This window comes from Hyperolius riggenbachi, chromosome 10 (assembly GCF_040937935.1).
Source record: "Hyperolius riggenbachi isolate aHypRig1 chromosome 10, aHypRig1.pri, whole genome shotgun sequence".
Lineage (NCBI taxonomy): Eukaryota > Metazoa > Chordata > Amphibia > Anura > Hyperoliidae > Hyperolius > Hyperolius riggenbachi.
In genome coordinates, this window is record NC_090655.1 from 82,516,845 (window position 1) to 82,532,246 (window position 15,402).

At 47.9% G+C, this 15,402-nt stretch overlaps 1 protein-coding gene across 4 annotated transcripts in view; it reads left to right on the forward strand.

Moving 5' to 3' along the window:
• The window catches only part of JMJD1C (jumonji domain containing 1C), a 509,668-nt gene that overhangs the window by 305,269 nt on the left and 188,997 nt on the right, over window positions 1-15,402 (forward strand). Inside the window, exon 1 of one of the 4 annotated variants that reach the window (XM_068255137.1) lies at window positions 7,955-8,076. The exons of the other annotated variants lie outside the window; for them this stretch is intronic. The gene's annotated coding sequence lies outside the window, so the exon portion shown is untranslated. Of the gene's footprint in view, window positions 1-7,954; window positions 8,077-15,402 lie in introns of those variants that run through there. 4 annotated transcript variants of the gene reach the window in all.

Consider the following 15,402-nt stretch of genomic DNA (forward strand, 5'->3'; position numbering starts at 1 on the left):
GAGCTGTATGACAGTGCCTGAGCAGGCTGGCTGTCACACTGCACAGAGCTGTATGACAGTGCCTGAGCAGGCTGGCTGTGTCACTGCACAGAGCTGTATGACAGTGCCTGAGCAGGCTGGCTGTCACACTGCACAGAGCTGTATGACAGTGCCTGAGCAGGCTGGCTGTCACACTGCACAGAGCTGTATGACAGTGCCTGAGCAGGCAGGCTGTGTCACTGCACAGAGCTGTATGACAGTGCCTGAGCAGGCTGGCTGTCACACTGCACAGAGCTGTATGACAGTGCCTGAGCAGGCTGGCTGTCACACTGCACAGAGCTGTATGACAGTGCCTGAGCAGGCTGGCTGTCACACTGCACAGAGCTGTATGACAGTGCCTGAGCAGGCTGGCTGTCACACTGCACAGAGCTGTATGACAGTGCCTGAGCAGGCTGGCTGTCACACTGCACAGAGCTGTATGACAGTGCCTGAGCAGGCTGGCTGTGTCACTGCACAGAGCTGTATGACAGTGCCTGAGCAGGCTGGCTGTCACACTGCACAGAGCTGTATGACAGTGCCTGAGCAGGCTGGCTGTCACACTGCACAGAGCTGTATGACAGTGCCTGAGCAGGCAGGCTGTCACACTGCACAGAGCTGTATGACAGTGCCTGAGCAGGCTGGCTGTCACACTGCACAGAGCTGTATGACAGTGCCTGAGCAGGCTGGCTGTCACACTGCACAGAGCTGTATGACAGTGCCTGAGCAGGCTGGCTGTCACACTGCACAGAGCTGTATGACAGTGCCTGAGCAGGCTGGCTGTGTCACTGCACAGAGCTGTATGACAGTGCCTGAGCAGGCTGGCTGTCACACTGCACAGAGCTGTATGACAGTGCCTGAGCAGGCAGGCTGTCACACTGCACAGAGCTGTATGACAGTGCCTGAGCAGGCTGGCTGTCACACTGCACAGAGCTGTATGACAGTGCCTGAGCAGGCAGGCTGTCACACTGCACAGAGCTGTATGACAGTGCCTGAGCAGGCTGGCTGTGTCACTGCACAGAGCTGTATGACAGTGCCTGAGCAGGCTGGCTGTGTCACTGCACAGAGCTGTATGACAGTGCCTGAGCAGGCTGGCTGTCACACTGCACAGAGCTGTATGACAGTGCCTGAGCAGGCTGGCTGTCACACTGCACAGAGCTGTATGACAGTGCCTGAGCAGGCTGGCTGTGTCACTGCACAGAGCTGTATGACAGTGCCTGAGCAGGCTGGCTGTGTCACTGCACAGAGCTGTATGACAGTGCCTGAGCAGGCTGGCTGTGTCACTGCACAGAGCTGTATGACAGTGCCTGAGCAGGCTGGCTGTGTCACTGCACAGAGCTGTATGACAGTGCCTGAGCAGGCTGGCTGTGTCACTGCACAGAGCTGTATGACAGTGCCTGAGCAGGCTGGCTGTGTCACTGCACAGAGCTGTATGACAGTGCCTGAGCAGGCTGGCTGTCACACTGCACAGAGCTGTATGACAGTGCCTGAGCAGGCTGGCTGTCACACTGCACAGAGCTGTATGACAGTGCCTGAGCAGGCAGGCTGTCACACTGCACAGAGCTGTATGACAGTGCCTGAGCAGGCTGGCTGTCACACTGCACAGAGCTGTATGACAGTGCCTGAGCAGGCTGGCTGTGTCACTGCACAGAGCTGTATGACAGTGCCTGAGCAGGCAGGCTGTCACACTGCACAGAGCTGTATGACAGTGCCTGAGCAGGCAGGCTGTCACACTGCACAGAGCTGTATGACAGTGCCTGAGCAGGCTGGCTGTCACACTGCACAGAGCTGTATGACAGTGCCTGAGCAGGCTGGCTGTCACACTGCACAGAGCTGTATGACAGTGCCTGAGCAGGCTGGCTGTCACACTGCACAGAGCTGTATGACAGTGCCTGAGCAGGCTGGCTGTCACACTGCACAGAGCTGTATGACAGTGCCTGAGCAGGCAGGCTGTCACACTGCACAGAGCTGTATGACAGTGCCTGAGCAGGCAGGCTGTCACACTGCACAGAGCTGTATGACAGTGCCTGAGCAGGCTTGTGTCACACTGTACAGAGCTGTATGACAGTGCCTGAGCAGGCTGGCTGTCACACTGCACAGAGCTGTATGACAGTGCCTGAGCAGGCTGGCTGTGTCACTGCACAGAGCTGTATGACAGTGCCTGAGCAGGCTGGCTGTGTCACTGCACAGAGCTGTATGACAGTGCCTGAGCAGGCTGGCTGTCACACTGCACAGAGCTGTATGACAGTGCCTGAGCAGGCTGGCTGTGTCACTGCACAGAGCTGTATGACAGTGCCTGAGCAGGCTGGCTGTGTCACTGCACAGAGCTGTATGACAGTGCCTGAGCAGGCTGGCTGTTACACTGCACAGAGCTGTATGACAGTGCCTGAGCAGGCTGGCTGTGTCACTGCACAGAGCTGTATGACAGTGCCTGAGCAGGCTGGCTGTTACACTGCACAGAGCTGTATGACAGTGCCTGAGCAGGCTGGCTGTCACACTGCACAGAGCTGTATGACAGTGCCTGAGCAGGCAGGCTGTCACACTGCACAGAGCTGTATGACAGTGCCTGAGCAGGCTGGCTGTCACACTGCACAGAGCTGTATGACAGTGCCTGAGCAGGCAGGCTGTCACACTGCACAGAGCTGTATGACAGTGCCTGAGCAGGCTGGCTGTCACACTGCACAGAGCTGTATGACAGTGCCTGAGCAGGCTGGCTGTCACACTGCACAGAGCTGTATGACAGTGCCTGAGCAGGCAGGCTGTCACACTGCACAGAGCTGTATGACAGTGCCTGAGCAGGCTGGCTGTCACACTGCACAGAGCTGTATGACAGTGCCTGAGCAGGCAGGCTGTCACACTGCACAGAGCTGTATGACAGTGCCTGAGCAGGCTGGCTGTCACACTGCACAGAGCTGTATGACAGTGCCTGAGCAGGCAGGCTGTCACACTGCACAGAGCTGTATGACAGTGCCTGAGCAGGCTGGCTGTCACACTGCACAGAGCTGTATGACAGTGCCTGAGCAGGCAGGCTGTCACACTGCACAGAGCTGTATGACAGTGCCTGAGCAGGCTGGCTGTCACACTGCACAGAGCTGTATGACAGTGCCTGAGCAGGCTGGCTGTGTCACTGCACAGAGCTGTATGACAGTGCCTGAGCAGGCTGGCTGTCACACTGCACAGAGCTGTATGACAGTGCCTGAGCAGGCTGGCTGTCACACTGCACAGAGCTGTATGACAGTGCCTGAGCAGGCTGGCTGTCACACTGCACAGAGCTGTATGACAGTGCCTGAGCAGGCTGGCTGTGTCACTGCACAGAGCTGTATGACAGTGCCTGAGCAGGCTGGCTGTGTCACTGCACAGAGCTGTATGACAGTGCCTGAGCAGGCTGGCTGTCACACTGCACAGAGCTGTATGACAGTGCCTGAGCAGGCTGGCTGTCACACTGCACAGAGCTGTATGACAGTGCCTGAGCAGGCTGGCTGTGTCACTGCACAGAGCTGTATGACAGTGCCTGAGCAGGCTGGCTGTCACACTGCACAGAGCTGTATGACAGTGCCTGAGCAGGCTGGCTGTCACACTGCACAGAGCTGTATGACAGTGCCTGAGCAGGCAGGCTGTCACACTGCACAGAGCTGTATGACAGTGCCTGAGCAGGCTGGCTGTCACACTGCACAGAGCTGTATGACAGTGCCTGAGCAGGCAGGCTGTCACACTGCACAGAGCTGTATGACAGTGCCTGAGCAGGCTGGCTGTCACACTGCACAGAGCTGTATGACAGTGCCTGAGCAGGCTGGCTGTGTCACTGCACAGAGCTGTATGACAGTGCCTGAGCAGGCTGGCTGTCACACTGCACAGAGCTGTATGACAGTGCCTGAGCAGGCTGGCTGTCACACTGCACAGAGCTGTATGACAGTGCCTGAGCAGGCTGGCTGTCACACTGCACAGAGCTGTATGACAGTGCCTGAGCAGGCTGGCTGTGTCACTGCACAGAGCTGTATGACAGTGCCTGAGCAGGCTGGCTGTGTCACTGCACAGAGCTGTATGACAGTGCCTGAGCAGGCTGGCTGTCACACTGCACAGAGCTGTATGACAGTGCCTGAGCAGGCTGGCTGTCACACTGCACAGAGCTGTATGACAGTGCCTGAGCAGGCTGGCTGTGTCACTGCACAGAGCTGTATGACAGTGCCTGAGCAGGCTGGCTGTCACACTGCACAGAGCTGTATGACAGTGCCTGAGCAGGCTGGCTGTCACACTGCACAGAGCTGTATGACAGTGCCTGAGCAGGCTTGTGTCCCATTGTACAGTTCTGTGAGACTGCCTACCCAGGCTGGCATCACATTGTACAGATCTGTGCATTAGCGTAACTAGAGGGGAGCAGCCCCTGCGATCGCAGGGAAGGCCAGAGCTGTGAGGGGCTCCAACTCCTAACCTACCCTTCCTCTGATACCAAAGATCTGGCGTTTTGTGGCTACACTTGTTATGGTTGTGAAGATCATGATGGCCACACTTGTTTTATGGCCCTTGTGAGATGGGCCTCAAGTCCTTGAAGGGCACCAAGGGGAGGCAAGGGAAGGGGTGTGAACATTGGGGGAGGGGGTCCATCAAAGTTTTGCTGGGGGGCTCCATGAAAGTGTAATTACACCATTAGATTTGTGACTGCCTGGCATCACATTGCACAGATCTTTGAGTATGCCTACTCAGGCTGGCAACATCCTACACACTGTGACGGCTGGCATCATGTTGCACAGGTCTGTGACTATGCCTACCCAGGCTGCCATCACATACAGGGAGTGCAGAATTATTATGCAAATGAGTATTTTGACCACATCATCCTCTTTATGCATGTTGTCTTAAGGCTCATACACACATCAGACTATAGTCTTTGGAAAATGAAAGATCACAGACCAATCTTACCACCCTTCATGTAGTATGAGAGCCATACCTACACAGTCTTTTCTATGGAGCTGCACTCCACATCAGAAAAAGGTGCTGCACACAAACATGCTGTACACACTCAAAAGATCTGTTCCTGCCAAAAATCCATTCCTGCAAATTGCAATGATAGTCTGAGACCTGCAGATCATCATACACACATGATTTAACTGACATTCATCTGCAGATCAGATCCACCAGGATGGATTTTCAGATCTGCGGATGATTGCTTGATCTGCAGATGAATGTCAGTTAAATCATGTGTGTATGATGATCTGCAGATCTCATAGACTATCATTGCAATTTGCAGGAATGGATTTTTGGCAGGAACAGATCTTTTGCAGATACTGATCTTTTGTGTCTGTACAGCATCTGTGTGTGCAGCATCTTGCAATGATTTTTTTCTGATGTGGAGTTCAGCTCCATAGAAAGACTGTGTAGAGTATGGCTCTCATACTACATGAAGGGTGGTAAGATTGGTCTGTGATCTGTCATTTTCCAAAGACTATAGTCTGATGTGTGTATGAGCCTGTACTCCAAGCTGTATTGGCTCGAAAGCCTACTACCAATTAAGCATATTAGGTGATGTGCATCTCTGTACTGAGAAGGGGTGTGGTCTAATGACATCAACACCCTATATCAGGTGTGCATAATTATTAGGCAACTTCCTTTCCTTTGGCAAAATGGGTCAAAAGAAGGACTTGACAGGCTCAGAAAAGTCAAAAATAGTGAGATATCTTGCAGAGGGATGCAGCACTCTTAAAATTGCAAAGCTTCTGAAGCGTGATCATCGAACAATCAAGCGTTTCATTCAAAATAGTCAACAGGGTCACAAGAAGCGTGTGGAAAAACCAAGGCGCAAAATAACTGCCCATGAACTGAGAAAAGTCAAGCGTGCAGCTGCCAAGATGCCACTTGCCACCAGTTTGGTCATATTTCAGAGCTGCAACATCACTGGAGTGCCCAAAAGCATAAGGTGTGCAATACTCAGAGACCTGGCCAAGGTAAGAAAGGCTGAAAGACGACCACCACTGAACAAGACACACAAGCTGAAACGTCAAGACTGGGCCAAGAAATATCTCAAGACTCATTTTTCTAAGGTTTTATGGACTGATGAAATGAGAGTGAGTCTTGATGGGCCAGATGGATGGGCCCGTGGCTGGATTGGTAAAGGGCAGAGAGCTCCAGTCCGACTCAGACGCCAGCAAGGTGGAGGTGGAGTACTGGTTTGGGCTGGTATCATCAAAGATGAGATTGTGGGGCCGTTTCGGGTTGAGGATGGAGTCAAGCTCAACTCCCAGTCCTACTGCCAGTTTCTGGAAGACACCTTCTTCAAGCAGTGGTACAGGAAGAAGTCTGCATCCTTCAAGAAAAACATGATTTTCATGCAGGACAATGCTCCATCAGACGCGTCCAAGTACTCCACAGCGTGGCTGGCAAGAAAGGGTATAAAAGTAGAAAAACTAATGACATGGCCTCCTTGTTCACCTGATCTGAACCCTATTGAGAACCTGTGGTCCATCATAAATATGTGAGATTTACAAGGAGAGAAAACAGTACACCTCTCTGAACAGTGTCTGGGAGGCTGTGGTTGCTGCTGCACGCAATGTTGATGGTGAACAGATCAAAACACTGACAGAATCCATGGATGGCAGGCTTTTGAGTGTCCTTGCAAAGAAAGGTGGCTATATTGGTCACTGATTTGTTTTTGTTTTGTTTTTGAATGTCAGAAATGTATATTTGTGAATGTTGAGATGTTATATTGGTTTCACTGGTAAAAATAAATAATTGAAATGGGTATATATTTGTTTTTTGTTAAGTTGCCTAATAATTATGCACAGTAATAGTCACCTGCACACGCATATAACCCCCTAAAATAGCTAAAACTAAAAACAAACTAAAAACTACTTTCAAAAATATTCAGCTTTGATATTAATGAGTTTTTTGGGTTCATTGAGAACATGGTTGTTGTTCAATAATAAAATTATTCCTCAAAAATACAACTTGCCTAATAATTCTGCACTCCCAGAGCTGTGTGACTATGCCGTGGTAGAATACTGTACAGCGTTATATTATATTAAAAGAAGAAGTAGACCATTATACGTTGGGACCATGCACATTCTGAAATTAAATAACTGGGCAGCACTAGGCTAAGTCCCAGTCCTCAGTTGAGACACTATACATGGAGATTCCACATCTTTATGTTTTATGGGCTACCTCTTGACTTCCTGGTTTCCTCCCACACCACAAAACATACTACAGTAGTAAGTTAACTGATTAACCCCTCTCTGGCCTCTGCTGGTCTATGCTAGAGACATTAGACTGTGAGCTCCTCTGAGGCACATTATGTGACGTCATTCAGTGCCACCTATATATTGCTGCAGGAGATGCCAGGGCTTAACGATGATGAATCTGTGACCATGATGGGAATGCAGAGGCTGGCAGCTGATCTCCCTTGCAGAGCTCAGTCCTGTGAAATAGGAGCTCTTCTCTCTGTGTCATAAAAGCCATGACAGTATTTCCTGAAAAGAATGAGTGAAAGGAAAGTGAACGTGTCTGCCCCGAGAAGACAGACACACAGTAAACTTGAGCTGTCAGTGTGGCTGCTTTGTGTGGCAGCTCCAGCGCTGCGACCTTCCCTCCCTCCTCTCCAGAGTAATGAGTCATGTGACTCCATCAGCAGCACCTGTGACGGCAGATTAGCCACACGCAAGCTCCGCCCTCCCCGGGCTGAGCAAGCCGCCTCTCCCTCCCTCCTCTAGCAGCAGCAGCGGCTCCGCCTCCTCCAGCCCGAGATCCGCCATCCTTCCTCGGCAACACTCAGCACTGCGACTCCCTGGGAAGCCCCGGCAATGCCTGCGGGGAGGATCCCACCTCCTCCTGCCGTGCACTAGGAGGCCTGCAGCCGTCTCCTCCTCGCTCCGACCGCTGCTGGTGATCATGAGCCAGATGTGGGTGCTGCTTCCATCCCTGCTGGCTGACAATAGCGGGGACTAGTGTGCCAGCTCACAGCTCATCACCCGTCCTGGAGCCTCGCTGCAGCAGCACCAGCCTTGCCCCCTTGATTGGCAGCCTGTTGTGACATCCTGCTATTGCTGCAGTCCAAAGACTTCCTGGTCTGGTGAGCAGGTAGATGTTCCATCCTCTGTTCTCCTCCTCAGCTCCCTCTGGATCTAGGTCATCTTCTGCTCACATCACATCCAGGGCCAGCCCTGACACTTGCTGTTAACCCCTCTTCTAGCCACACAGGAATTGCTGCATCAGATCACCCTATGATATAACTTGGCCATCTGCTACCCTGGGTTAGGAGGTGTTTTGTGTTGTAGCCTGCCTGTGTATGCCACCAGAACCAGTTCAACCGTGAACTGGACGATCTTTCATTCAACCGATGCGGCCACACAGGTTGCAGATGTATTGCTAGCCGGGGTCCTGACCTACTTACGACCGTAAGAGATGTTTGTCGGCCGATCGGGGAAAAAAACGGAGGAAGTTGCGAGCAGGAAGTGACCCGACTTTTCCGGTCATTGGGCCTCTCCCCAGCAAATGCACACATAGGGAATAGCCATTGGCTTTGCTGGGATGTGCACAATGGACGTTTTCGGCAAACAAATTGTACTCAGTCGTGTGTTTTTTTTATTTTGGGCAGATACCGGTCGTTAGACATCTGCAAAGATCTTTTATAGTTTAAAGTCATTAAATTATGAAAAGATGAGCTAAAATGGTTTGGTTACGCGGGCCTTTATAACCTACTTGGGGGTACTTTTACTGTGGTCTAATGAATGAATAGCTTTACGTCGCTAAAATGTACTTACAATGTTAACAAATTGTAGCAGATACTATTTTTGGCATTATACGATTGCTGGTATGAAGCACCCTTGTTGACCTGTTTGATTGTGCTACTTGTATGCAGTGCTCCCTGTAGAGAGATGCTGGTTTCACATTGTGGAGTAGAGCACATGTCAGCTCTAAGCTCTGTTTCCTGTGCCATTTTAAACGCTGCTTGCATCACTGAGTGGCTTGTTCTGTTGCAGTTGCTAATTCCCCTTGCCTTTCATGGCAGCCCTGTGTGTTTCTACTCATGTCTCTGGAATGTGTTGGAAGGAGGATGTTTTTCTATTGACATCTCTTCCTGTGCAGGTCGCTGAAGAGGCTGACAAAATAAGCAGGGTGGTTGTTTCTGTGTGTGTGTGTTTATTGAACACTGAAGTAGGATTAAGTAGTATAAAATGTCACTGCACCTTGGAACAGTTTCAGGCCTGAGTAGACTCTACCTATGAACTTAGCTTGTAGTCCAGAGACAGTTCATCTTATCATAGAACTGTCATTGAGAGGTAATAATGCTGTTAACATGGCAGGTTAAATTATTCCAGTATAGATCATGATTGTTTTTAATGGACAGGTATCATTGCACAATGCATGATAATTGGCCTATGTGAGTTCTTATCAGATATTTGTTTATCTATGGACATGAGGTTATTTCCCTTGGGGCAATGATAATGAGAGATTGTCCAACACTTGCAGAATGAAGGACATGCATGCTTGACATAGCAAAGGATCACTGTGAATACTGATTCCTGGGTGCATTGGGCCCAAGGTTGGGAAAATGCCTAGAGCCTAACACATCCAGTCGGATCCTTCATTTTCTAAACTAGAAAAAAGTACTAGAATCCATCCAGACAGATTGTTATGGGTACAGGTTCTATACCCACACAAGCCTCTAACATGGATTTTTCCCTTTTTATTTTTCTTCATTAGTTCACAAGACAAAATTAAAGATAAGACTCAATGTCATGGGTAACAGGCCTTTTCACAACCCTGGGCCTACTATGCAGACAGATCTCTATCCATTGCTACTTGTCACTATCCATTTTGGATCTGTCTGCATAGTAGGCTCCGGGTTGTGAAAATGCCTGTTGCCCATGGCATTGAGTCTTATTTTTAATTTTATCTTGTGAATTGATGCAGTGAAAGACATGGGTCAAATCTCTATTAGAGGCTTGTGTGGGTATAGAACCTGAAACCATACCCATCAGTCTGCATAGTAGGCCCAAGTTTGGGAAGATGCGTGTTGCTTATGGCATTCAGACATGTCCTTCGATTTAATTTATGAACGCCTCTGGAAAAAATGATGGTGGAATCCATATTGGTGGTATGTGCGGGGATAGAATTATCACTAATGTTCATTTGGAACATCGCACCCCATCTCTGGGGATTCAGATCCAAAATGAACAGGACTGGGTGGAAAACCTGTCTCTCTAAACACCTCTCCTCCATATGCTACAATCAGTAAGCTTGCATTTCTTTTCGCTGGTATAAGAACTGTATTGCATGGGTGATTCCCTCCTCAGTCACAGGACCACCAGTGGGGAATCCCCTAGAATGATGTAAGACTGTAAGCTTAGTGTCACTAGCAGTGAAGTTATACTCCACTCTACTAGTGAGTGAATGTCACAAGCTTTTGGTCTGAGGTGGAGCAGTGCATTCCTCTGTTGCTAGTCATGCTATGCTGGCTGTAATGGAGGAGTGTTCAATTGGTTACCAGTGGTCTGTATCTGTGCAACATAGACCCAAGGCCTACCGTTGGGACACAGTGTTTCATATAATGAAACCAGTTAAAGTGTCTGTAGTGGAAAATGAGTAGTCAGCCACTCATCTACTGCTCTTCTGGTTTCGTAAGTTTGTATTGAATTTGATGCCATGGGCTAGCAGACCCTTTTCAGACATTTGAGCTTAGTGCTGTGATAAAATGGTGTTCCTTTGCCAACCAATAGGCCGTACAGTGTGGTTGGCATGAATAGCACTTTATCTCAGAGTACATTGGTTGATGTACTATATTGCTGAGGGCATCATTGTTGGACTCTTGTTACAGAACTCTTGAGCGAAGTCTAGAGATGATCATTTCCTATAGAAATCTTTCTGCAAGGCGCATTCATGGAGAAACATGATCAATTGATTGATTTTTGTTGTTCTCTGGCTGATCATAGAAAGCAAGTCATGGCCATGTCCAGCCAATCAGAGACGTAAAAATGAATCCAGCAATAAAACCAGTTTTGCTTTTTCTGTGAATTCTGCATACGGGAAGCATTCTAATAGCATTGATTGATCATGTCTAGGTGCAATCAGCCTAGGATGCCGCTAATATCTTGCTAAACACTAATCCAACCCATGCTTACAGGGCTGCATCAAGGATGTTCTGCAGAATAATTTTGAGACACGTGTGCTCACTCTCACTTCCTAAACTTACTCAATATTTCTGGTCGTGAAAGCCCCTGATGCTGGCATTAAAAGGAAGTTCAAATTTTCTTGTGAAAAACTCAGTGTTATCAGTTTATAAAGATTAATAACAAGCATTGTTTCATCTTAATTACCTTAGTTTTTACGTGAGCATAACAGAACCTGACACATACCAGTGCCAGAGTCTGCTGCAAGTAAGTGGATTAGTCCAGGTGTTGGAAATGAGTAACAAAGCTTCCTGCCTTGTGCAGATAATTTCTAGTGCTGGAAGGCAAAGGTTTCTGGACAGTAATGGGAACAGTCGCCAAGAGCACTGTACTGTTGCTGGGGTTGCAGAGAGCATTTTAAAGGGCACTTGGAGAGGGCTATGGAAGATGACGTTTAGTTTAAAACAATGAATTTTGGTTGGCTGTCTTTGCTTGGTGACAAGTTAGCGGCGGAAGTGTGGGCCCATAGGCGACCATTGAAATCCGCAATGGGACATTTGGGTGCTAGGGTGCCTTAATTTCCCTTAAATGCCAATATTTCAATGGGTGCCTGTGGCAGTGCCCAAAAAATTGTCTTTTTTTTGAAGGGCTGAAGAGTCAGAGCAACCTGGGTACCTGGAGTCTGTGGTTTCATAAACTGAGAAGTCGGAGGCGGATGATTTTTGTACTGACTCAACAACCCTGTTGTTTTTTTTTTTGGGGGGGGGGGCGATTGGTGATATGGAAAGGGGGGCGGTTAAGGTTATACATGGGGGAGTGGTTAAGGTTGGGCATCGATAGTGGGCGGGTTCAGTGTGAGAAAAGCGTTATGTTTAGCTATTGTAAAATATCGGTATGTATTACCAATATCTTCCAATCAGCATTTTTACTGTAATAGTAGAATATCAGTAAATTTAACTATATTGTACTATCAGGTTTCCTGGGCATCCGAATTTCCCTAGCGCCCTTTTTGCATGTATGCATTTTGCTGATCCTCTGCCTCTAATACTTTTAGCCATAGACCCTGAACAAGCATGCAGCAGATCAGGTGTTTCTGACTAAAGTCTGACTACATTAGCTGCATGCTTGTTTTGGGTGTGTGATTCAGACACTACTGCCAAATAGCTGGTATTGTTTAAAAGCAAACAAACATGGCAGCCACCATATCCCTCTCAGTTCAGGTGTCCTTTAAGCTTGCAGCCAGTTGTGAAAATAATAAGCCACCTGCAGATTGGCTTCCGGACACATGGATACCGTTGTAGGCAGATTCAGGGCCTGATATGTTCATTGATTGGCTCTTGCAGCAGTCACGTTTGGGGTTATCTTTGGCCTGGCGTATTAACCCACGGGTGTTTATTGGCTACTTAAGTAGTTTATTCTTAATGCAGCTTATGACTGTGCCGGCAGGATAAGCACGCAGGCCAAAAAGGAAATGATGCACCGTGTGACCTGTAGTAGTGAAATTGCTGAAAGGGTGAATTAATGTTGAGTATTACACAAGAATACCAGCGCTCATCAGCTAAGGTCACTGACACAGTCATATTGCCACAGAAGTTGCTAAGTTCTGCTGTCTGTCTATTTCCCTCCACTCCTTGGGGGAGAAGTGTGTGGTGGATGATGTATTTGAAGTATCTCCCCATCCCCCCCTCCTTCTGGAGATCTTCCTATTGTGACTTTGTGTCTGTGAATCCGTGACATCTAGGGCGGACACATCAGCCTTGGAACTGTGTCAAGGAAAGAAGAGAGCGAGTTGGACATTATGTTAAATAATTTAGCACTGCATGAGCTGCTCCAGTGTTAACATTCCAGACAGCTGAGGCTGCGAGAATATTTACTGCAGAATGAGATTATTATCCAAGTGGAGCGCTCATTAGGACTTTTACCTCTGGGAGAGGGGAAAAAAAACAAAAACAATGAAATGGAAAAGGAGCCAGTCGAGCGGACTTATTTGTACAAAAACATGACTGTCTTCCAAGTGTCTTGGCAGTCGTGTAGCAAGGGCAAAGAATGGGCTGCTCTATATCTTGGCTGTTCTCTCCTTCAGTTATTGGAGATGACTCTGGGAGGGGTGGGGGGGGGGGGGGGCATTCATGCATGTGGCAACCATTGAGACTTGCAAGTTGTAGATGTAACCTTTTAAAGGGAAGAACTGCCTAGAAAAGTTATTGCTGTAGTGGCCACAAACTATGCCTTGCGTGTGCGTTAGACAAATGCACACTCGCCTTTCAGCACTAGGTCCCCGATCCGAATCCCAGCTGGGCCACTGTATGCACGGAGTTTATATGTTCTCCCCGTGTCTGCGTGGGTTTCCCCCTGGCACTCCGATTTCTTCCCACATCTCAAAAACATACAGATAGGTTAACTGGCTTCCCCCTAAATTGGCACTAGGCTACGATACATACACTACACCATGCATACATAGACATAGGACTATGGTAGGGACTAGATTGTGAGCCCCTCTGAGGGGACAGTTAAGTGACAAGACAATATACTCTGTACAGCGCTGCGGAAGATGTTGGCGCTTTATAAATACTAAATAATAATAATTGGTGATCAGTGGGGCAACAGTGAATGTTTGCCACCTTGTACTACTTGGTTTTGGTCCGATTTTATCAAAAATCAGTTCAATAGTCTAAGTCTGGGGGGGTTTGTTCTGATTGATGCAGAGCCAATTAAGTGTATGGCCCTTGCTCCCCCGCTGCTCCTCTCCTTATCCAATTGATAAAAATCATTGCCATTCCCAGTCAGCTCTCGGGTGAGGATTTGCATCAAAATTGAGGAACTAAGGCCGTAATTGTTAAACCACCTTTGTTTATTTCACAGTGTTTATTAAATGTAGCTAATGATCAGCAAAAAAGAGACAAGTGAATGTTCTCCTCCAAATGTCCAGTGCATATAAGCGGTCTGTTTTAGCTTCTTGTTGACATACAGGAACAAAGTCTGAAGAAGGCTTGTAAGCCGAAAGCTTACTTAAATGTGTTGGCTGTATACAGAACTGCTTCTTCAGGATTTCACAAATGATAGTGTGAAAGTTGTTGCAGCCAATAGTGCAGTATGGCTGTATTAGTCATCAGAGTGTAGTGGATCTGGACATGCTGTGAAATGGGGAGAGGGCCAGAGGACTCATCATTCTCAGAAAGCTGCTGTCTGTATGTAGCGGTCTTCCTGTTATAGATCACCGGTCATGCTTGAACTGGACACCCCCACACTATTTCTGCATAAGCAGCTATGATGCTACTTGTTATACTGTATTTGGTTTTGTGCTTATACAGTGCTTTCCTTCTTTGTTTGTGATAGTTTTGTTTTGACCTAAAGCAACACTCAGCACTGTCTAAGAACATTTTTGAGATTGCTAAAATTCCTGTAGGTGTCATCAGCCATTATGATGGAGGGAATACAGGGACATTTCCCTGCTGGAGGGAAGTAAAGCCAGTTTTTCTGGTGCTCCTGTACATAGCTTCTATGGTTACTGTGAGTTCATGTATGTTTTTTGTTTTACAGTAAGGGGATGAGTGGTAGGTGTGAGCGCCGTCATTTTATAGCATAATATCTATCTTCTTTGCTGTTAAGGGAGCGTGACGTTCAAAGTCAGATGTACACATTAAGTCATTAGACATTCTTTTTTTTGCTCATGATCACATGCTTGTCTATGCATCACTTATGGTTCCTTTTAACGTGGAACAGCTGTGCAAATCTGTGTAACTTTGTATATATATATCCTTCAGTCTTCCTTTAGACAGGCCAATTAACCGCATGACCTTTGGGAAGTTACCCAGAGCCTCCATAATAAGAGTTGGCAAGAGGAGGGATTGTGAAATTGCCTGCAGAGAGCATTCATCAACCTTCCTCCAGTCATTTTCCATGATGGGTCCTGCTGGGTGTCAACAGATTTTTTTTTTTCTTTGAAGCTGTTTGTTGGAAGGTGTTTTTCAGTTTTTTGTTTTTTATTTTAGTGGAAATTGACTTGGTGTGAATAATTGTACCAGGTTTATGATCTTTCAGAGGGCTGTGGTTAACATTTAATTCTCCTTTTCATAACCCAGCATTGGAAAGTGTTTGAAAATTGAGCTGTAAGGCCTGATATGCGCGAGAATATCTGCAGTCAGTCTGTCGATCAATTATCCTGATCAATTTACCAGCCATCAATTGGACGAAAAAGCAAAACTGCTGTACTTGTGGTGTCTGTCTGTGTATGTCTGTCTGTCTCTGTGTCTTTCTCTGTCTGTCCGTCTGTGTCTGTCTGTCTGTCTGTCTC